Source organism: Schistocerca cancellata, chromosome 1 (assembly GCF_023864275.1).
Source record: "Schistocerca cancellata isolate TAMUIC-IGC-003103 chromosome 1, iqSchCanc2.1, whole genome shotgun sequence".
Lineage (NCBI taxonomy): Eukaryota > Metazoa > Arthropoda > Insecta > Orthoptera > Acrididae > Schistocerca > Schistocerca cancellata.
In genome coordinates this window covers 946376753-946402045 of record NC_064626.1, presented here as the reverse complement: position 1 = coordinate 946402045, position 25293 = coordinate 946376753, and the positions used below count along the sequence as shown (strand labels likewise).

The window sequence follows — 25293 nt, the reverse complement described above, 5'->3', positions numbered from 1 at the left end:
AACGCGTCGACGTATGTGGTATCAGCATGATGGTGCACCTGCACATTCCGCAATTAACATTAGGCTGACCCTTGACAGGATATTCGACGGGCGTTTCATAGGACGTGGAGGACGCATAAATTGGCCAGCCCGTTCTCCTGATCTTACACCTCTGGACTTCTTTCTGTGTGGTACGTTGAAGGACAATGTGTACCGTGATGTGCCTACAACCCCAGAGGATATGAAACAACGTATTGTGGCAGCCTGCGGCGACATTACATTTGATGTACTGCGGCGTGTACGACATTCATTACGCCAGAGATTGCAATTGTGTGCAGCAAATGATGGCCACCAATTGAACATCTATTGCCCTGACATGTCGGGACACACTCTATTCCACTCCGTAATTGAAAACGGAAACCACGTGTGTACGTGTACCTCACCCCTCATTGTAATGTACATGTGCGTCAGTGAAAAAGACTAATAAAAAGGTGTTAGCATGTGGACGTAATGTGCTGTTCCAGTCTCTTCTGTCCCTAAGGTCCATCACCGTTCCCTTTGGATCCCTACGTAATTCGGTGCTCTCCGATACACAAGATCGAACAGCGGAGGAGTGGTACTCAAGCGTCAACTTTAGGTTACAATATCTCCGGATGTAATTAACATTTTACAATGCAACAAACGGCACTGATTACGTATTTGATTATATGTTCAGATGTGCTAACAAAAATAACGGGGTTCCATTTAAAAAAACGTAGGTTTGTGTTAAAAAACATACTTCCGTGCATTTTTTTATGGTTTGTATTAACCAATTACACTAGCCCCTCTCCTCACGTTCGGTCTGTGGAACCGATTCGTCAGTATTTGATGTGGTTTACGAAATATATCCAGCGGTAATGTTAGGTGACTTACCCTGTATATAATGTCTGCCACATTCGCGTGTAAAATTTCTCAGTTTGCTTGTTGAAAGACTACACTTTACCAGCTATATAATGTATTGTACACAATCCACACACTGTTCACTTACGCTTTCAGATGAATTATGACTCTGAGCACTGTATTAGGCTCATAGAAGTTAGTAAAGACGTGAAGATGCTAGCTGAATGTGGTGGTCTGTAGTTAGGGAAATATCTACCATAAAAATCTTGTGCACAAGTACCATATGGGAATACTCAGCATTGGTAAACACAGCGATGCAGTAGCATTGCCCAAAAAACCACACAATTGTTGCTGAAAAGTTCAAATAAGTAAACTCAATCCCAAATTCACAACTTGAACATTAAAATAAAAATGACAATCGATCAGTAAATTCGTGATAACTAGAGTACCGACTCACTTTACTTTACTTTACTTTACATGTGGCAAGGGCCTTATCGATCATACGCCTCCTCTATGAGCCTCTTCCACTTCTGCCTATCCAATGCGCTGTTTGTCCAGTTACTGTTGCTGTTCATCCTAGTTGTGTCCTCCCGAATGTTATCCCACCATCTAATTCTGGGTCTCCCTCTTCCTCTCCATCTATTGTTCTGCTGAATGCCATTCTAGGTAGTCTATTCTGTCATTCTTGCTATATGGCCTGCCCAATTCAACCTTGTCCTCTTGAGCACTTCGACAATGTTACGGTGTTTGTACAGCCCTCTTAATTCTTCATTTCTTCTTATTCTCCATTCCATGTTATTTTCGTCGTATAGAGGTCCAACAATTTTCCTTAGTTCTTATCTTTCGAGTATTAACAGTTTTTCTTCATCTTTCTTTCCAAATATTAATGTTTCACATCCATATAATATCACAGGTATAATGATCGATTGATATAAGCAGATTTTGAGGTTACTGCTAAGTGATCTTTTTCTGATAATTTTGATGAAACTAAAAAGTGTCTTGTTTGCTGTTAATAAAAGGGCATCTGTTTCTGTATCTGTTTCTGTATCTGTTCCGTTATTATTAAAAAGACTTCCTAGTTACTTGGAGTGTTAAACAGTCTTAAAACTGAATCCATCTACAGTCAGAGGCGCATCTTTTCTGGTTTTCTTACTTATGGGCAGGTACTCTGTCTTTTCTTCATTAACATGTAATCCTGTTTTTTCAGCAATTTCGTAGTAATTTTGCATCATTCTGATTAATTCTCTTTTGGAACTACTTATTAGTGCTACATCATCTGCATAGGCAAGTCTTGTAACGTTCACATCCTGTAGCTGGATCCCTTGTGGACTGGTTTTAGAAAATTCTCTATCAATCTTCTCTAGGACAAGGTTAAAAAAATAGTTGAAATAGCATCCCCTTGTCTCAGTCTAGTGTACACCTTAAAATTTTCAGTTTCTCCTACCGGTGTTTTTATGCGACATAAAGTTTCATCTATACACATTTTAACTAATCTGATTAATTTTGATGGTATTTTAAATTCTTTCGTTATATTTAGGAATGTCTGTCGATGTATGCTATCATAGGCCTTTTTAAAATCTACGAATGATATGTGGACATCTACATTGAAATCCCACGCCTTCTCAGTTACTTGTCTTAATGTGAATAAGTGATCTAATGTGGATCTGTTTCTGCGGAAACCGCACTGGTAGTCCCCAATCAGTTCTTCTGTTATTGGAATCAACGTGTTTAATAGCACCGACACTAAGACTTTTCTCTGTCCATGTATCTCTGTAACCAATATCTTCTGAAACATCGTATATATTATCCTATATCTAATGCACTAAATTAAACCATTGCTTAAAAAAAGTGTTGGGTGGTAAAATTCTATTCCTCCCTTGCCGAGGTGCCGAATTAGACTGAGTTGTAACATGTTTCCTAGTAAGGCTAAGGTCCAAAGCAAACGTACCAGAAGAGCATTATTTTTCATGTTTTATGTTGTGCTGAAGCGTCCATGTGCTGCCCCAGCAGCTCGCTCATGTGCCCTCGTCACGCCATATCTGCCGCCCGGCGCGGTCGCCCTTCGCCTCTGCGGCAGCGGGCTCTCCCACGTGACCTCGGTCCCAAATATGCTGCGGAATTGCGCTCTAATTGCGTTACAGCCCTCTCGTCCAGCGGCGGCTAACGAAGCCGTGCTGGGACACTGGAAGGACCCTGTCGCGGCTGTTCTTGTAGTTGACGCTGCCCTAGATAATTCCGCTGTAGTTAGCGCCAGAGCATCGGAGAGACCTACGCGGGAACTTGTTGTTTCAGCATGTGTTAACAGTCAGACAAAACTTAGTCGACGTGAATTTACTGTGAGACGTGCAAGCTACTTGCTTGCTTAAACGTCTATGTCTGTCATCAACGACGACGCCAGTTTTTGTTAGGTACTAGTGGTTTCTACAAACTCTGAAGAGGTTACTGCATTAATTTCATTTCCTCTGGGCTTTGTTGTGAGTTTTCCATGCAACAGGACGTGGCAAAGTGGTTCACAGGTGAACGGCAGGAAGCCAGTGTCCAGTGCGCCCAGCATTTCTACAGGGTGTCGCACGAAATGTGTTACCATTTTGTTTTTGAATATAAATTTTTATTGTCTATACAATCTGAAAGGAACATATACTATAATGAAGAGCCGTCCATGGAGATTTGTTCTAACTCAGCACATACTCAATATGTCCACCATTTCGTTTCCCTAACTTCGTTCAAACGAACACTGAAGTTAGTGATTGCCCTAAGGCACATGTCTTCCGTAAGTTCACTGCAAGCTTGAAGAATAAGTCTTCTGAGCTCCATTAAATCACGTGGACGTTTCGGGAAAATTTTTTCCTTTAGGTACCCCCAAAGAAAAAAGTCACATGTATTGAGGTCTGGACTATTGGGGGGCCAATTTTGTCCGTCATTGAAGCGACCTGGAAACCTGAGCACTTCGAATGTCGAAGTGTAAAAATTACAACACAGTATTTGCAGTATGTAACCTTGCTCCACCTTGCATGGACCACTGCGTGTTGAATGGCAAGGCAGTAGCAAGAAGCTGTGGAATGAAGCTATTGCGAAGCATGCTCGCTGTTCAGTTTCTTCAAAGAAAAAGGGTCCAGTAAGTCCGTGACTTGAAATTGCTGCCCACACTGTAATCCTCGGAGCATAATGTTGTCGTTCATGAAGCACTTGTGGGTTTTCAGTGGCCCAAAAGCGTACATTTTGTTTGTTAACCACACCGTCCAGATGAAAATGCGCCTCGTCTGAGAACCAAACGTTGTTGAGAGTTTCTTCCCTATCCTCCGCCCACTGAGCAAACAGTAGTCTCCGCTGCTTTTGTTCTCCAGTGAGCTACTGTGCACAGGTCATCTTGTATGCGTACATATGGAGGTCACTTTTAAGAGTGCGTTGCACTGCTGTCTTTCTACACGATTTCCCGGGACTTCTCTGTACAGCAACTCGTACCGCTTCAATATTCTCCGGCGAACAAACAGCCTTAGGCCGAAGTCGCTTCGCTTCCAATACTCTTCCTTCCTGTACAAATTTATCGTACAACCTGTGGATGGTCTTCTCGCAAGGGACCCATCGTGTGTTAAACTGTTGTCGAAAGCGCCTCTGAGTCACAACAAGGCTTTTCGTTTCATAAAAAAGTAGCACAATTGCCGATCGTTGCTGTGTCGTCAGTCTTCCATCGTCAGCCATTGCTGCTTACGAGTCCCCTAGCGGCAGTATCGTGAATTACACGTCATTTAGTAACTCATTTGTTTTTCCAAGCACTGCTGGTACTTCTGTAGAGACCCCAGCGAGATATCTAATGTGCGTCGTAAATTGTGAAGTAAACAATTGGTAACACATTTCGTGCGCCACCCTGCATATGGGACTACGTTGCCATTATCAGGTACACTGATGAACTGACTGCTTTGCAGATTGTCCGGCGGCCTTATCTCTCCTCCCACCCCCACCCCCTCCTTTCGACTTGATACTTTCTCTGGGGTCCGCACATAGCTACCATTTAAAAATGTTGCGTTATCACAACGAGACTTTCAACAAACGATAGTGCCTGAATGAACGAGTGATTAACTATGATGCTAACTGTTTGTTGACAATATATATACTGGGTGGTTATAATTAAAGTGTAATTACTCCCAGAGGTTCAACATCAGCTATTATTATCATATGGCTGTGAAACTTGTTTGATATTCTAAGGCGTTAAAACAAAACCGATTTATGATGGAAAAACATTAGTTCCAATTTTTGCTACCAGGTGCATTGTGATTGCAACAAAGACATATAGAAATGTTTCCATATGTAAAGGATCAGGAACAGGACTTGGGCACAAAGGCCAAACAAGTGGAAAAGGCGTAATGTTGATTTTATTATTAACCACCACTTACACAATCTGCTCAATATGAGCATCAGAGACATCTACGAAATGCTGTAGTGCAAGATTTCCACCTGGTGTTCAATACTGGAACTATGTTTTTCCAATGCAGGTTGCTTCCACATTAACGCATTAGCATATCCAGCAAGTTTCGCTGCCATACAATAATTACAGCTCACAATGGATTTCGTTGAGTAACTGCACCTTAATTACAACCACCTAGTACTAAAGTAACTCTCTCTGCCGTACTACGATTATCTGTACGAGGTTAATCTAAAAAATAAGCTCTCTTATTTTGTTAAAGTACAGAACTCTTTGTGTGGCAGTTGGTCTCATTGTTATGAAGAGTGCTTCACGCGCTGTGTGTAAATATGCCCACGCCGCGCTGAGGCGCTCAGTCTTGCCTTGGCAGCCGTTGAGAATGGAGCTCCCGTTGGATGTTACCGCCAAGTGCGAATTGCGCGCAGTTATTCGGTTTTTGAACGCAAAGGGCACTGCGCCCATTGAAATCCATCGCCAATTGCCGGAAGTGTATGGTTAGTCGTGCATGGATGTCAAAAATGTTCGTAAGTGGTATCGAGAGTTTGCAGCTGGTCGGACCGAAATTCACGACGAACAAAGGAGCGGGAGATCGTCAATTTCTGAGGAGACAGTGTTGAAGGTTGAGCAAAGTATGCGTGAATTTCGGCGGATCACCCTGGATGATCTCTGCACGTTGATTCCTGAGGTTTCCCGAAGCACCGCTCACAGAATTTTAACGGAAACATTGAACTACCGGAAAGTGTGAGCAAGATGGATGCCACGCATGCTGACTGAGGACCACATGCGGCAACGAGTTGATGCTTCACGCGCATTTCTTCACCGCTTTGCAGCCGAAAAGGACAACTTTCTGGACTCAATTGTTGCGGGTGACGAAACCTGGGCGTACCACTTCACACCTGAGACCAAGCAACAATCACGCCAGTGGCGGTATCGTTTTTCGACAAAGCCGCGGAGCTGGCGGCGAGTTGGTATGACATTGGCATACAAAAACTGCCACAGCGTCTACAAAAATGCATCGACAGAAATGGTGATTATGTCGAAAAATAGCTAAATGTTCAAGCTGCAAGCTGATGTAAACCATTGTAGAAATAAACAGGTCTATATACTTATAAAATATAAGAGACCTTACTTTTGGGACTACCCTCGTATATTCCTTTCATCCACCTGTTTGATTTCGCTTGGGACATTGTTTTCAGACGTGTCAGTTTTTACAAACGGCATTGTCAATATTTCCAACAGCGTAAGAGCTACACTGTTGGGACCCATTAATGTTACCCTCACTTTCCATGATTAATGGGGTAATGTTTCACTCCATGGATATGTCATCCTACAGATTTAATATAAGCTCGCTGAACAGGATAATAATCACCCCCTTGACGAGCTCTTTGAATGGTCTGAAGCGATGAATGTGGTATATAGGATAAAGAAAAATATGCCACACTTGGCTGTCAGCATGTGGTTTCTAATCCCAGTTGAAGACAAAAGTGGATCTAGCAAAACCTAGTCCCGCCAATAGGTTTAACAGAAATTCAATTACAAAAAACAAGGCTCTGACAACGATGCACCGTGCAGCGTGGCGAAGAACAGGTAACGGAGATGTACCATTGGCTTAGTTCCACTGCTGAAATATTTTTCTGTCACAAAGTTCGGACGATTGTCTGCATAAAGGGCTATACCTTGGCATGTGTATACGGAGATGCTCACTATTGGCGCCTTGATTTTAGGGAAGTACTCGCTAACTACACATAAGGATACTGCTCCTACATCTTGGATTCGGCCCGCTGACCATCCTTTGTCGCTTGTGGCGTTTTATGATTGCAGATGGGTGGACTAGTTTTAATTTGGTTTTTCACAGTACAAATGTGCAATAAATAAATAAATAAAATAAAATGAAATAAAATAAAAATGATCCGCATGGGTGCAGCACAGCAATGGTAGGGGAGAGGCATCGTGGCCAGCCCTCGGGATCGGAATCTTCATCTACATACATACTCCGCAATCCACCATACGGTGCGTGGCGGAGGGTACCTCGTACCACAACTAGCATCTTCTCTCCCTGTTCCACTCCCAAACAGAACGAGGAAAAAATGACTGCCTATGTGCCTCTGAACGAGCCCTAATCTCTCTTATCTTATCTTTGTGGTCTTTCCGCGAAATATAAGTTGGCGGCAGTAAAACTGTACTGCAGTCAGCCTCAAATGCTGGTTCTCTAAATTTCCTCAGTAGCGATTCACGAAAAGAACGCCTCCTTTCCTCCAGAAAATCCCACCCGAGTTCCTGAAGCATTTCCGTAACACTCGCGTGATGATCAAACCTACCAGTAACAAATCTAGAAGCCCGCCTCTGAATTGCTTCTATGTCCTCCCTCAATCCGACCTGATAGGGATCCCAAACGCTCAAGCAGTACTCAAGAATAGGTCGTATTAGTGTTTTATAAGCGGTCTCCTTTACAGATGAACCACATCTTCCCAAAATTCTACCAATGAACCGAAGACGACTATCCACCTTCCCCACAAGTACCATTACATGCTTGTCCCACTTCATATCGCTCTGCAATGTTACGCCCAAATATTTAATCGACGTGACTGTGTCAAGCGCTACACTAATGGAGTATTCAAACGTTACGGGATTCTTTTTCCTATTCATCTGCATTAATTTAGATTTATCTATATTTAGAGTTAGCTGCCATTCTTTACACCAATCACAAATCCTGTTGAAGTCATCTTGTATCCTCCTACAGTCACTCAACGACGACACCTTCCCGTACACCACAGCATCATCAGCAAACAGTCGCACAATGCTATCCACCCTATCCAAAAGATCATTTATGTAGATAGAAAACAACAGCGGTCCTACCACACTTCCCTGGGGCACTCCAGATGATACCCTCACCTCCGATGAACACTCACCACCGAAGACAACGTACTGGGTTCTATTACTTAAGAAGTCTCCGAGCCACTCACATGTTTGGGAACCAATCCCATATGCTCGTACCTTAGTTAGGAGTCTGCAATGGGGCACCGAGTCAAACGCTTTCCGGAAGTCAAGGAATATGGCATCCGTCTGATACCCTTCATCCATGGTTCGCAAGATATCATGTGAAAAAAGGGCGAGTTGCGTTTCGCAGGAGCGATGCTTTCTAAAGCCGTGCTGATGCATGGACAGCAACTTGTCTGTCTCGAGGAAATTCATTATATTCGAACTGAGAATATGTTCGAGAATCCTGCAAGAAACCGATTTTAAGGATATTGGTCTGTAATTTTGAGGATCCGTCCTCCTACCCTTCTTATATACAGGCGTCACCTGCGCTTTTTTCCAGTCGCTCGGGGCTTTACGTTGGGCAAGAGATTCGCGATAAATGCAAGCTAAGTAAGGAGCCAATGCAGTAGAGTACTCTCTGTAAATCCGAACTGGAATCCCATCAGGACCTGGCGATTTATCTATTTTCAACCCATTCAGCTGCTTCACAACCCCAGGGATGTCTATCACTATGTCCTCCATACGGGAATCTGTACGAGACTCAAACGGCGGTATGTTTGTACGATCCTCCTGCGTGAAAGATTTCTCAAATGCTAAATTTAAAATTTCAGCTTTCTTTTTGCTGTCTTCCTTTGCCAGGCCAGACTGATAAGTGAGTGACTGGATGGAAGCCTTCGACCCGCTTACCGATTTTACGTAAGACCAGAATTTCCTTGGGTTTTCAGCAAGATCTTTTGCTAAGGTATGACGGTGGTAGTGGATGTATGCTTCGCGCATCGCTCTTTTTACAGCAGCACGAATCTCTACTAACTTTTACCTGTCCTTATTCTCCCGATCTTTCTTGTACCGCGAGTGCAAATGTCTTTGCTTCCTGAGCATTTCCGAATTGCGCTGTAAATCCACGGTGGGTCTTTTCCGTCCGTAACCCACTTTTCGGCACATACTTCTCCAGTGCGTGATTAACAAAGTGTTTAAAATTTGCCCATAATTCTTCCACGTCCATCGTACCGGAAGTAAATGAAGTCGATTCATTTACGAAGTGGGATGCTAACAACTACTAATCTGCTCTTTCTAGTAAGAATACTCTCCTAGCCTTCTTGACCGACTTTTTAACTTTCGTAACAACATCATGATCACTAATCCCTGTCTCAACACTGACACCGTCGATGAGGTCTGGTCTGTTCGTGGCTACCAGATCTAAAATATTTCCATTACGCGTTGGCTGTCGATTTAGCTGCTCAAGACAGTTTTCGGATAATGTGTTCAAAAGTAATTCACACGACGGCCTGTCTGTACCACCTGTAATGAATCCATAGACATCACAGTCTATACTAGGTAGTCTGCAGTCGCCTCCGACTAATATAGCATGTTCCGGGTACTTCTGCGATACAGAGTATAGACTCCCGTTGAATGATTCTAGAACTGTCACGGTGGAACCTGGTGGCCGGTAATAACACCTAACAATTAACTTTATTTCTCCTAGCCCTGTTAAACGTGGTCAGATAACTTCACAATCACTCTTCGACCTCAGTAGACACAATTTTTTTGTCAACTGCAATGAAGACACCACCTCCTACGGTGTCTAATCTGTCTTTCCGATACACGTTCCAACCCTCACTAAATATTTAAGAACTTTCTATCTGGGGGTTCAGCTAGGTCTCAGTCCCGAGAATAATTTGGGCGCCACACGCTTCCTGGAGGGCAGTAATTCAGGAACTTTATCCCGAACACTCTGAAAATTTACTGCTAATATCTTGATAGCTGAAGTGTCTTTACACTGAGCGCGTCCTGATTTCCCTGCCTGCACGTCGACTGGTGAGTGTTCACCTGGACACCTCGCACTACTGTCTAGCTTAAAAAAAAAAAAAAAAAAACCATGTGCACGCCACAAGTACTCTGCTACCCGAGTAGCCGCTTCCTTTGTGTAGTGCACCCCTGACCTATCTAGGGGCGTCCTACAATTCCCCACCCAACAGCGCAACTCTAGAAATCTGCAGCCAAGACCGTCACAGAGCCGACGAAGCCTCTGGTTGAGATCCTCCACTCGGCTCCAAAATAAAGGACCCCGATCCACTCTGGGAACGATGCTGCAAATAGAGAGCTCTGCTAGCACCCTGCGTGCGAGGCCAGCGGTCTTCACCAAATCCGTCAGCCGCCTGTACGAACTGAGGATCGCCTCAGAACCCAAGCGACAGGCATCATTGGTGCCGACGTGAGCAACTACTTGCAGACGACAGCACCCCGTACGCTCGATAGCCGCAGGGAAGGCCGCCTCCACATCTTGGATGAGGCCCCTCGGCAGACAAACCGAGTGCACGTTGGAATTCTTTCCAGCCCTATATGCTATTTCCCTGAGGGGCTCCATCACCCGCCTAACGTTGGAGCTCTCAGTAACAAGCAAGCCTTTGTCCCCGTGTGGCTGCTCGGGGGCTGCTGAAGGATCGGCCACCTGCCCACTGACAGGATGAACGCGCGAGGTCAGCTGGCCAGCCTCCACATTGACCCTCCACCTCGAGCGACGCGAACGCGTTGCAGTCCGCCACTCACTCTGAGCTGAGGGCGGCCCCAACGCGCCGGGTACACTAGAAGGTGCCTCGGCGGCTGAGTCAGCGGACGCAGCAAGCGACACCTGGGGTGTCTCAAGCGACGCGCCAGACCTCGAGGCAGCAGCCTGAAGGCGGCTGACCGTGGCCAACAGCACGCTCAGCTGCTCGCGAACCGCGGCCAGTTCCTCCTGCGCCCACACACAGCGCACACACACACCCTATCCATCCTACTGCTAATATCTGGACGTATTGAGTTGCAACAAATAAACCAGCAATATGCGACTGCACAGTTGCATCACCAGCGCCAGATTGAGCTGCGATATATGAACAGTTACTTACGAACTAAGCAATCAAATGACCACGACTACACCACTGTACAGATATTACAACGCGATCGTACCCCTTTCTTAGTACGAATGACAACCGCCTACGCTATGTTACACTCTACCGTTATTAAAATTTGATACTACCCCTTTCTAATTCGAAAATACGCAAAGATCCGAAAAATTTCACCACACAAGCACACAAATACACAGAGTAATTTGAAATAAACCTGCGGAACTAATACGAAAAACTGAATATACGACTAGTTTTTGCTACTGCTGCTCACACACGTCACTCTGCAAGCACAGATGAAACTGCACTGGCCTCTGTCTGCTGCTAAATGACTCTACGAAATAAAGAGAAGGCACTGGCTGTCCAAAACAAACAACTGACTAACGACTCCATGATTTTATACTTTACAGTTATCAATGAGCAATGTAACTCCTTTCAAATACGAGAATACGCAAGGATTTTATGTAATTACGTATGCAAGCGCACCAACACTCGGAAAGAAATTAAGAATCAAACTACAAAACAAATATGAAAGCTAAATATGCGACTCCCTACTGCATTGCTGCTGCACTGCCCACCATGTCTCTCTAGCCTGGAGTTTGTAGTGACCCCTAATAAAAAATTTAAAAACTAATTAATTAAAAAGACAGATGTTACAAAGTGAGACGGGGCAATACCGTAGGGAACGTATATTGAAACTCGCTGATGTTCGACTCGCGTTCACGCCAAACAATTTTTTTCTGTTATTGTGCTCTTCAGTCTGAAAACTGATTTGGTGCAGCTCTCCATGTGTTCACTCCATCTCCTAATAACTATTGCAACCTACATCTTTCTGAATCTGTTTACTGTATTCATCTCTTGGTCTCCCTCTATGATTTTTATCACACACACATCCCTCCAATACTGAAACAGTGATCCCTTGATGTCTCAGAATGTGTCCTACCAACCGATCTCTTCTTCTAGTTAGATTGTGCCACAAATTTCTTTACTTCCCAGTTCTATTCAGAACTTCCTTGTTAATTACGTGATCGACTGATCTATCTTCAGCATTATTCTGTAGCACCACATTTCGAAAGGTTCTAGTCTCTTTTATCTAAATTGTTTATCGTCCACCTTTCACTTCCATACATGATACACTCCATAAAAATACTTTCAGAAAAGACTTCCTGCCACTTAAATCTATACTCGATGTGAACAAATTTCTCTTCTCTACAAACGCTTTTCTTGTCATTGTCAGTATACATTTTATAACCTCTCTACTTCGTCCATCATCAGATATTTTGCTGCCCAAGTAGCAAAACTCATCTACTGCTTTTAAGTATCTCGCCGGCCGAAGTGGCCGAGCGGTTCTAGGCGCTTGAATCTGGAACCGCGCTACCGCTACGGTCACAGGTTCGAATCCTGCCTCGGGCATGGATGTGTGTGATGTCCTTAGGTTAGTTAGGTTTAAGTAGTTCTAAGTTCTAGGGGACTGATGACCTCAGATGTTAAGTCCCATAGTGCTCAGAGTCATTTTAAGTGTCTCGTTTGTTACTTTAATTCCCTTAGCGTAACCTGGTTTCATTGACTACATTCCATTACACTTGTTTCGCTTTTGTTGATGTTCATCTTATGTCCTCCTTTCAAGACACGCTCCATTCCGTTAAGGTGCTCTTCCAAGTCCTTTGCTGTGTCAGACAGAATTACAATGTCTGCGGCAAACCTCAAGCTGTTCATTTCTTTCCCTGAACTTTAATTACTACTTTTAATTTATCTTTGGCCTCCTTTACTGCTTGCTCAGTGTATAAACCGAATAACATCAGGGACAGGCTACTATTCTATTTCACTCCCTTTCGAACCACTGCTTCCCCTTCATGCCCCTTGACTCTTGTAACTGCTGTTTGGTTTCTGTAAAAGTTGTAAATAGCCTCACACTCCCTGTATTTTACCCACTGCTACCTTCAGAATTTCAAAGAGAGTATTCCAGTCAACATTTTTAAAATACTTTTGTAAGTCTACAAATGCCGTAAATGTAGGTTTACCTTTCTTTAACCTATCTTATAAGGTGTCGTAGGGCCAGTATTGCTCCGTGTGTTCCTAAATTTCTCCGGAATCCAAACTGATCTTTCCTGAGGTCAGCTTATACCAGTTTTTCCATTCCTCTGTAAACAATTTGCGTTAGTATTTTGCAAGCGTGACTTATTAAACTGATTGTTCGGTAATTTGTATACTTGTCAGTAACCGCTTTCTTGGGAACTGGAATTACTAAATTCTTCTTGAAGTCTGTGGGTATTTCGCCTGTCTCATACATCTTGCACACCAGATGGCAGAGTTTTGTCATGGCTGACTCTCCGAAGGCTGTCAGTATTCTAACGGAATATAGTCTTCTTTCTTTGCCTGCTTTATCAGCGGCATTTTTAAATTTTCTCCTTTCATCAGTTAAATTCAGTATCCCTTGAGTTATCCAATAATTTCTGCTAGGTGTTGTTCTTTCACTTACTTGATCCTCCACTACCTTCACTACTTCATCTCTCAAAGCTATCTATTCGTCTTTTACTTTACTCCTTTCCCCTATACTAGTCAACCGTTGCCTAATGTTCCTTCTGAAACTTTCAAAGACCTCTGGTTCTTTCAACTTATCCAGGTCCCATCAGCTAAAATTCCTACTTTTTTCCAATTTCTTCAGATTTATTCTATAGTTCATAACCAATAAATTGTGGTCCGAGTCCCCATCTGTTCCTGATAATGTCTTATAATTTAAAATCTGGTTCCTAAATCTCTTTATGACCATTATATAATCAATCTGGATCCTTCCGGTGTCTCCAAGTCTATTCCACGTATATAACTTTCTTTTATGACTCTTAAACCAACTTCACCGGTGACTAGATTACGCTCTGTGCAAAATTCTACGCGGCTGCTTCATCTTTCATTCCTTTCTTCCAGTCCATATTCACCCAATATTCTTCCTTCTCTTCCTTTTCCTACAATCGAATTCCAGTCCCCAATCACGATAAAATTTTCGTCTCCTTTATCTATCTGAATAATTTCTTTTATGTCATCATACATTTCTTCAACCTCTTAATGATTTGCAGAACTAGTTGGTATGGAAAATTGTACTACGATGAAAGACGCTCACGCCTACGATGCGTTATGTATGCTGTTCAAAGTAGCTGATCCGCATTGCTATTTTCTTATTCAGTATTACACCCGCTCCTGCATCCCCCCTATTTTATTTCGTATTTGTAGCCCTGTATTCACCTGATCAGAAGTCCTCTTCCTCCTGCCATCGAACTTCACTAATTCCCACTATATCTAACTTCAACCTATCCATTTTCCTTTTTAAATGGTGTAACCTACCGGTCCGATTAAGGGATCTGACATTCCACGCTCCGATTCGTAGAACGCCGACTTTGTTTCTGCTGATGACAACATTCTCCTGAGTAGTCCTCTCCCAGAGATCCGAATGGGGGACTATTTTACGACAGGAATATTTTACCCAAGACGATGCCATGATCATTTAGTCGTACAGTATAGCCGGACGTCCTCAGGAAAAATTACGGCTGTAGTATCCCTTTGCTTTCAGCCTTTCGCAGAACCAGCACAGCAAGGCTGTGGTCAGATCAATCAGTGATCCAGACTGTTAGCCCTGCAACCACTGAACAGGTTGCTGCTCCTCTTCGGCAACCATACGTTTCTCTGGTCTCTCAACAGATACCCCTCCTTTGTGTTTGCACCTACGGTAAGGCTGTCTGTATCACTGAGGGATGCAAACCCTCCCCCCCCCCCCCTCTCTTCCCCCACCAACGGCAGGGTCCATGGTTCATATCTTTCTCGGTTAAAGCATCAAATTGTTTCCAGTTTAGACCTTCACAATTCGGTATCTTGTGTATTTCTTTGTGTTACTGTTACCGTAATTTAAACATAAAGAAATAACATGAACTTGCAGACGAGACGTAAACGACCACTTTATTTCGTCAATGGCACAGATAAATCCAACAGGGAATAATAATAGATACAGTAACATCTTCATCCAATGAGATACAAAAAACACAATAGGTAGGCTACACCACAGTGCGTATTATGCTACGCACAATAATTCCGAGCATTTACGAACATGTACCACCAACGTTCGCTTCACAGAAAATGTTCAAAGCGACCACCTTGCATTTGCAAACACTTCGCTTTTCGCTTGATCATACTTTGCTGGGCCCTACACAACACTCCTGCATCTACCAATGACGAAGTGGCATGTACGCGAGTTATTAAGTCGTGTACATCCATCGGTGGAATACTATAAACTTTTTCCTTTATGTGTCCACAAAAAGAAAAATCTAGTGGATTAAGGACCCAAAAGCACTCCCCCCACAATTGCACCTCACAGGTTTTGTCAAAGCCAATACAAAAACCACGTTTATGGTTGACATGTGGTTTGTGTTCCGAATAGTAATGGTTGTTGTGGAGGTTGCAAATACTTTCACGAGTGAAGCCAGATTCGTCACTCCAAGTCACGTTCATAGACCTAACAGCAGCCTATGATACAGTTTGGAAACAGGGGCTCATGTACAAATTAATCTGTGCCGTCGCCTGCAAGAAGATAACCAACCTCATTGATGATATGTTGTCAAATAGAACCTTCCAAGTAATAATGGGGAATGAGAGAAGTAAACAGATGAAACTCAATAATGGACTCCCACAAGGCTCTGTCCTTGCGCCCCTTCTTTTCAGCCTTTACATCACTGACATGCCTGCAACCAGATCGCGCAAATTTGGTTATGGTGACGACTGGGCTCTAGCAACAGCCCACAGAAATATAGAAACTGCCGAAGATATCCTTACGAGTGACCTAGGGATTCTCAGCGAGTACTTTAGAAAATGGAGGCTACAATCTAGTGCTAGAAAGACGGAAGTATCTGCCTTCCATTTGAACAACAAAATGGCCAACAGAGAACTACAAGTCTATCTAGACGGGAAATTACTAAATCACAACAAACACCCAAAGTACCTTGGGATAGGACACTAACATTCAAAGAACACCTGACGGAAACTGCAGCAAAACTTAAAACACGCAACAACATATTGCAGAAGCTCTGTGGCACCACTTGGGGCTCCACAGCATCTACCTTAAGAACATCCGCACTTGGCTTGGTGTATCCAGTGGCAGAATACTGTGCCCCAGTGTGGCTCAACAGCAAACACACACACATGGTAGATAGCCAACTTAATGCAACAATGCGTATTATATCAGGCACAATCAGGCCAACTCCTACAGTGTGGCTGCCCGTTCTCAGTAACATAGCCCCTCCTAACCTGCGCCGTGAACACGCTCTGGTTAGAGAATTTCAAAAAATCATGACCAACCCTCAATTACAAATCCATGAAGATACTCACGACATCCGAGGAAACAGACTCCGGTCTAGGCATTCTCCACTAAAGACCGCACAGGTTCTGCACCAAACCAACTTTAAAATAAATGACCGATGGAAAGAAGAATGGGAGAGCAGAACAGTAGTAAACTGCCACAGTATGCCATGCATCTTTAGTAAACCAAAAGGATTTGATTGCCCTCGCAAAGTTCGGTCAACTCTTAATCGCATCAGAACCAACTGTGGGAGATGCGCCGACTCCTTACACAGATGGGGTAAACTTCCTTCGGCCGCGTGCGACTGTCGCGCTGAGAGACAGACGGTCAAACACATCGTGCAGGAATTCCCACTAAGGGCATACGTGGGTGACCCACAGGATTTCCTAATGGCGACCGAAGAGGCAATCGACTATTTATTATCTAAGCTGGACGTCTGCTTGTGATTGCTCTTCTGTGAGTGTAAATTTACGATTGCCGGTCTCCTTATATACAAACTGTTATTTATTGCTCTGTTTATACATATGTGATTTTTTTTTAAATCGTGTTGTTTCTGTAATTTTTACTGTGATGTTATGAGCCATACACTAAATAAATAAATAAAATAAAAAAAATTTCATTATCTTCCACTTTGCCGGCCGCTGTGGCCGAGCGGTTCTAGGCGCTTCAGTCCGGAACCTTGCTGCTGCTACGGTCGCAGGTTCGAATCCTGCCTTGGGCATGGATGTGTGTGATGTCCTGAGGTTAGTTTGGTTTAAGTAGTTTTAAGTCTAGGGGACTGATGCCCTCAGATGTTAAGTCCCATAGTGCTTAGAGCCATTTGAACCATTTCTTCCACTTTGTGCAACAGCTATTGACAAACTGTACTTGTCAAATGCATCCTTCTGGCCGCTGGTGTTGAGTTCTTTAACGTGCAACACTTCAACAACCAATCTTTGAGATATCCGGAACTGCCTTGCAGTATCACGGACACTTTTGCGAGGTGACTGGTGACGGTTTCAAGCATCGCGACCTCTGTGGAGTACATCTAGTTCTTGGAAGACCTCTGTCTTATAGGTTTTCCGAAGGCGTTACTCCAGGCGACGAAAGACACTCTTATCGGGATGGCGCCTTTGAGCGTTCCGTGCGGCATATGCACGAGCAGCAGCAGCAGCTTGGTTATCAGATGCAACCAGCATCAAAAGCATATCGCCGTATTCATCGTGTGTGTACTCCACGAGCAAACCACCCTACATGAACTTGATAGAATCAGTTATGGCTGTGTAGTGCGCGGTTAGTATGCATATTCACGTAGTTTAATGTATCCCACTGTCATGTGATAGGCTGTTATCATGTGCCAAAATGTCATGCTTATAATCGACTAGAACTAGGGAACAGATGCCTAAAAAATAAAAATAAAAAATCTGACGGGCATTCGAGCCATAGCTTCAGGGCTGATGTAGGGTTGTTAACCTAACAGTCTTTGCAGTCCTCTACGACGGCTTGTACGTTAGTGTGGGTTGCTACACGTTGCTCTTGACATACCGATGCGCTGCACGACGTGACAGGGTTTCCACCTCTTCGTTTTTATACATGTGTTTACAAAATACACTCGATCTGCATTTGCTAGATGAACTTTTGTCTTGAAACTGGATGAGGGATCGCATACCGACCTCCAAGCTCGGAATTTTTCTCCGTGATGTAGAACTGATGTCAGGCGATCATGTGACCGACCCTCCATCATGACAGGTAATTGGTAGATACATGACTATCGGCTCTAAAAACTCAGTGCATTAAGACGGATCGATGTGGATGGATACGTGACCAGTGAAAGAAAGGACCTATCGTGTTTTGACCTGTCAGTGACAATTCCCTCAATACACAATTCCCTCAACACTTGTAGCCCGCGTCTTAAATTATTCTGTTGCATGAATCCCAATTTCTGTCTTGCCATTAAGTTTTTACACTCAGTAGCTCCCTCTAGTTAGGAGGCATCAGTCCGTTCCTGACCTGACACATCTCATTTTTCTTCTGTAAAGTCGATTTATCACAATTAGAATCATGTTTCTACACTCGACTTATACTGGTTGTCAATTACAGCATTGATGTCAGAGATTGTAAATGTCAGGTCATCTTTTCCTGTATATTAACTCTCTGTATTCTGATTGAGAAATTTTGCATGTGGAATAGTAAATGTTTAAATGTCACTTCTGCGCCTTGATCGGGGGAGTCTGTGATATGCGACAGCAGGGTCTGAGTGCTGAAATCCCTACTGAGATACGTTCACAAGGATAGGGGCTGAGTTGTAATATTCGTGCTGAGAGGCTACCTCTGGTGTGTACATTAATCTACATCTACATCATACTCCGCAAGCCATCTAATGATGTGTGGCGGAGGGTACTTTCGGTACCACTATCTGAGCTCTTCAACCCTGTTCCACTCGCGAATAGTGCGTGGGAAGTATGATTGTCGGTAAGACTCCGTATTGGCTCTAATTTCTCGAATTTTCTCCCCGTGGTCAATACACGAGACGTATGTGGGGAGAAGTAATATGTTGACTGACTCCTCCTGAAAACTACTGTCCCGAAACTTCTATAGTAAATCTCTCCGTGATGCACCACGCCTCTCTTGTAACGTCCTACAGTGGAGTTTGTTTAGCATCTCCCTAACGCTCTCTCGCCAACTAAACAATACCGTCACGAAACGCACCGCTCTTCATTGGATCTTCTCTATCTACTCTATCACTCCTACCTGATAGGGATCCCAGAGAGATGAACAATACTCAAGAATCGGGCGAACAAGCGCCTTATAAGCCACTCGTTTCGTGGATGAGTTACATTTCCTTAAGATTCTTCCGATGAGTCTGAGACTGGTGTCTGCTTTTCCCAGTATCTGTTTTATATGGTCATTCCACTTTAGGTCGCTCTGGGTAATTAACCTAGATATTTCATGGTAGTGCTGTCTCCAGCTGTTTGTCATCAATAGTGTAGCTGTACAGTAATGGATTTATTTTCCTGTGTGTGCGCAATATATTACATTTATTTACGTTCATGGTCAACTGCCAGAGTCTGCACTATTCATAAATTCTTTGCAGGTCGTTCTGCAAATTCTTACTATCTTCTGGCGTTGCTACTTCGGTATAAACAACTGCATCATCTGCGAATAGCCTTAAAGAGCATCCGATGCTTTCTACTAGACCATTTATATATATTGTGAACAGCAACAGTTCTATCACACTTCCCTGTGGTACTCTGGGTATTACCTTTATATCTGTCTATTTCCGTTAAGAGCGACGTGTTGAGTTCTGTCTGCAAGAAAGTCTTGAATTCAATCGCAGGTCTGCTCTGATATTCCGTAAGCTCGTATTCTTTTCATTAAACGGCAGTGAGGGACTGTGTCAAATGCCTTAGTGTAATCAAGGAACATGGCATCAAACTGAGCGCCGTTGTCCCCTGCGCTGTGGATCTCATGGAGAAACAGAGCGAGTTGAGTTTCGCATGGTCTGTGTTTGCGGAATTCATGTTGATTTTTATAGATGAGTTGTTCATTTTCCAAGAAAATCATGATTCTTGAACGTAAAACATGTTCCATAATTCTACAACAGATTGACGTCATTGATATAGGTCTATAATTGTGTGGATATCTCTTACCGCCTTTCTTAAAAACGGGAATGACCTGCGCTTTTTTCCAGCATAGGTACTTTTCGTTGCTCAAGCGCTCTACGATAAATTACTGCTAGAAGGGGAGCAAGTTCTTTCGAATAATCTTTATAGAAGCTTATAGGCATCTCACCTCATCTTGAAGCCTCTGCACTACTAAACGATTGTAGCTACTTTTCAATTCCGCGATCGGCTATCACAATATCTGCCATTTCGACGTTCGCACGACGATTGAAAAGAGGGACAGTGTTACGATTTTCCGCGGTGAAACATCTTCGGAAGACCGAATTCAGTATTTCCGTCTTCTCTGTGTTGTCTTCCGTTTCGGTGCCGGTGTGATTTTGACCCACTTAGTGATTTTATACACGACCAAAATCTCTTACGGTTTTTACTGAGGTCGGTTGACGATGTCTTACTTTCAAAATCATTGAACGCTTCTCTCATTGCTCTCCTTGCTCTCATTTTCGGTTCGTTCAGCTTCTGTTTGTCAGCTAGATTTTTAGTTCTCTTGAATCTGAGATGAAGTGCTCTTTGTTTACGTAGCGCTTTTCAAATGGTTCAAATGGCTCTGAACACTATGGGACTTAACATCTGAGGTCATCAGTCCCCAATAATTTAGAACTACTTAAACCTAACTAACCTAAGGACATCACACACATCCATGCCTGAGGCAGGATTCGAATCTGCCACCGGAGCGGTCGCACGGTTCCAGACTGAAGCGCCGAGAACCGCTCGGCCACATCGGCCGGCAGTGCTTTTCTAACACGACTATTAAACCATGGTGGATCTTTCCCATCCCTTAAAACCTTACTCGGAACATACTTGCCTAGGAAATATTGAACGATGCCTTTGAATTTTTTCCATTTATTCTCCACATCAGCGTCCTCATCACAGAATATTTGATGCTGACTGCTGAGATATTCTGAATTTTGTATCCTGCCACCCCTACTGAGCAAATATATCTTCCTTCCTTTCTTAACATTCCTTCTACGACCAGTGTCATATATGGTGTCACAGCCTTACGATCACTGATACCTTCCTCTACGTTAACTGAGTCGATAAGTTAAGGTCCGTTTGTTGCCAGGAGGTCTAAGACTTGCCCCCACGAGTTGGTTCTCTAACTATCTGCTCAAAGTAATTTTCGGACAAAACATCCAGAACAATGCCACACGATTCCCTGTCTCTCTCACCAGTTTTGATGACATAACATTTCCAATCTATACCTGGCAAGTTGAAGTCACCCCCTATTACAACGGCATATCAGGAAAACTACTATTGACATTCTGCAAGCTCTGTCTGAAGCGCTCTACAACTACAGATTCTGACCCAGGTGGTCTATAAAAGCTTCCGATCACCGTTTTTGATCGTACTTTGATACTCAATGTCACCCAGATTAATTTACATTCGGAATCCGTGAGACACTGGGTAGATTTTATCGAATTTTTTACTCCAATATTCTCGCCGTCACCATTGGCGACTAACCTACCCCTACGATAAACATTACCGTCTGAACTTAGGATTTCGTTGTCATTGACATCTGGTTTCAACTAGCTTTCTGTTTCCGATACTTCTCTGCCTCGTGATGACTGGGTGTTGTGTGCTGTCCTTAGGTTAGTTAGGTTTAAGTAGTTCTAAGTTCTAGGGGACCGATGACCATAGATGTTAAGTCCCATAGTGCTCAGAGCCATTTGAACCATTTTTTTGTTCCCGATACTGTCTGTGCATTATAATCTTTAATAAGCGATACTAATTCTGGGACCTTTCCTTGGATGCTTCTGCAGTTTGCTAAAATTATATTAATCTTTTATATATATGACCTGCCAGGAACCAGATCCTCTGAGGTCACTGTGGCTGATTGAATAGGCAAATCCTGTTTGCTCCCAATGGAGGGGCCCTCTAACCTAAAAAAGCCCCATGTGCACGCCACACGTACTCCGCTACCCTAGTAACCGCTTCCTGCGTGTAGTGCACGCCTGACCTGTTAAGGGGAATCCTACAATTCTGCACCCGATAGCGGAGGTCGGGAAATTCGCAACCTGTACCGTCGCAGAGCGGTCTGAGCCTCTGGTTTAGACCTTCCACTCTGCTCAAAATCAGAGGACCGCGATCAACCTTGGGTACGACGCTACAAATAGACAGCTTAGCCTGCACTTAACGTGCGTTGCTAGTTGCCTTCACCAAATCAGCCAGCCGCCGAAAGCAGCCGAGGATGGCCTCAGAACTCAAGTGGCAGGCGGGCGTCATTCGTGCCGACATGTGCCACTACATGCAGCCGATTGCACCCAGTGCGCTCGATAGCCACCGGCAGGGCCTCTTCCACGTCACGGATGAGACCTCCCGGCAAACATACCGAATGCACACTGGAATTATTTCCCGCCTTGTCTATCTCCCTGAGGGGCGCCACACCCTCCTAACATTGGAGCTCCAAATGTCTAGTATACCCACCCTCTGTACCTGTCCGGACTGGGCAGGAAAATTGACCGCTGGCCCATCAGGAGAGGCATCCCGTGCTGGCTCAGAGTTTTCAGCAACACTGGGAAGCACCTCGTACCTGTTGCTAAGACGTAAGGAGCCAGCCGCACGGCCTGCTTCCACTTTCGCCTTCCGCCCAGTGACACGCGAACCCACCACTCTCTGCCACCCACTCTGGAGTGAGGACGAACCGGTCAGATGTTGCATATCGGTAGCCGCAGCGACGTACGGGCCACCAGGGGATTCCACTGGCACCAAAGGTCTCGGAGGTCTCGTCACTGGCACCCCCACGTCACCGCAAATTCGAGCATTAGCTAGAAGCTTGTCGCCGGTAGCCAACGCAGTTTCCAGCTGTTTACGGACAGCAGACAACTCACCTTGTGTCAGCTCACAACAAGCGCAGTCCCTAGCCATATCGTATTGTGTATAAAACAGATACACGTTCTCAAATCGCGCTACTGAGTTTGAAAATATACCAAAGGAGAATAAAGTAAAAAAAAGTTGGTGTGCAGATTTCTCACTGAACTCTAAGTCTGCAAACTATTAAACAGAAATAAAATTCTCTACACGGAAAATTTATGCTAGGAAGCCGCCCTACACAAGGATATTTACAAGAGCTACGCAAAAACAAAAACTACGATTAATTTTCTAGCCAATAGTCTACATAGTAAAATACAAGCGTACAGTTGACTTCTTTGCAGAAGCACCTGAACAAAAAACAAAGACTAAATTACTTTAGAGTTTATCACACAAATGCTGCCGCTGCTCTGCTGCGCGTCCTCTCGGCTCGACAGCTGCCGCTACATTTGGTGTCCCCAGAACATCATAAATTGCTCTTCTTGCAGATGATTTTGTTTTTGCTATACTGAGATACTGTTTGAACTGCTTTTGGATGTAAATTAGAGAAAAGAACTGCAACAATTTCTACAGTGTTAACCAAACGCTGTACAATAAATATAAAATTAGGCATATGATACAGATCATATCATTTTATTGACTTACACTTAAATAATAATAATAATAATAATAATGGTACAATTAAAAACTTGCACTCTCGTATATAGTTTCAAAACATTCTGCATTTTAAGTCTGTCTCTTTGTAACTTAAAACGATTTTATTATTAAAAGCGATTTGTTAAAACGATTGTTTTGCTGACTTGAATGCATATTGTTAATCGTTATTTCCTTTTTTAACACGTCTCGGCAATTATTGTCAGATAACAGTGCACTATGGTAGAGGCTTTTCTCCTAGTTTAAGATTCTTCCTTCCTCCCACTGTATCGGCGTTATTATTCCGTCTCCCACCTCTCCCTCCCCCCCCCCCTTTTCCACTTCAGTGCGTTAATTTTCCCACAGACATAGAATAAACTACCTTAGGTAGTCTCCATTTCCATCATACATTTTCTAGTACAGTGATCATGCCCTTTGTTCAGATTGTTCTCTAGCAAAACAAATCATGCTTGGTATATAACAGCTGAAACAACCGGATAGTTTTTTTTTGACCCCACAGAGGCTTTCAAATATTCAAATATATGTGAATTCCTAAGGGACCAAACTACTGAGGTCATCGTTCCCTAGACTTACACACTACTTAAACTAACTTATGCGAAGAACAATACACACACCCATGCCCGAGGTAGGACTCGAACCTCCGGTGGGAGAGGCAGTCAGAGACTTTTCCGTACAAAAGAATTAGCGAAATCCAAAATTTACTGAAACTTTCTTGCAGATTAAAGCTGCATGCCAGTCCGGGACTGGGCATGGGGCCTTTTCCTTGCCTGGGCAAGTGCACTGCCCACTAAGCTAACCAATCACAACTCACGACTCTCGCAACCCCCTTCCCCGCCCCTCATCCGAGCTTTGATTGTACCAGCATCTCACCTCCCTCCTTCCACGCTTTACAAAAGTTCTCGATCGTACCTGACGAGAGCATCCCCTGTCCCATTTCCGCAATATCCTTTCTTTCAGGAGGAATGGTACCGCAAGTAATGGAGAAGAAAGTAAAGAAGAAAGATTAGTGTTTAACGTCTCATCGACGAGGTAACTAAAGATGGAGCACAAGCTCGGATTACGAAACGATGGGGAAGGAAATGGGCCCTGCCGTTTTCGAAGAAATCATCCCGGCGTTTGCCTGGAGCGAGTGACGTAAATCACAGAAAAGCTAAATCTAGATAGTTGGACAGGGATTTGCACCGTCATCCTCCAGAATGCGAATGCATTATGTTAATCCCTGCCCCACCTCTCTCGGTAGGTATGTAGAAGAATTTATGTGAAATCTGACAGATCGGAGATGAGGTACAGGCGGAAGTAAAAGATTGAGGACGTCTCCTGCTTGGATAGCTCAGTTAATAAATCGCTTATTCGCAAAAGGCAAAGGTTCCAGTTTCGATTCACAATCTGTCTCGCGGTTTTAATCTCCCAGGAAGTCTTAAAACAGCACATATTCCGCTGCAGAATGAAAATTCTTTCCTAAATTTATTGATGATATAAAAATATATCAGATGAAAATTGAAACATCTTTTTACTTTAACTGTACGATTCGTGGTAGTCGTGCAGTCAAAAACACTATAATAACTCTACTTAATGTATTCGACTACTTGGCATAATTCATGTATGATTGTCATGGCTCATAATGTTGATAATTTAATCCCAAACAAGCTGTATGGCCACGCCATATTCTTTGACTTCGAGCAACTGGTATGGTAT

General features: G+C 43.6%; 1 protein-coding gene across 1 annotated transcript in view; it reads left to right on the top strand.

The window, feature by feature from the left end:
- The window catches only part of LOC126117190 (E3 ubiquitin-protein ligase MARCHF3-like), a 128944-nt gene that overhangs the window by 91514 nt on the left and 12137 nt on the right, over window positions 1–25293 (top strand). The window lies entirely within an intron of this gene.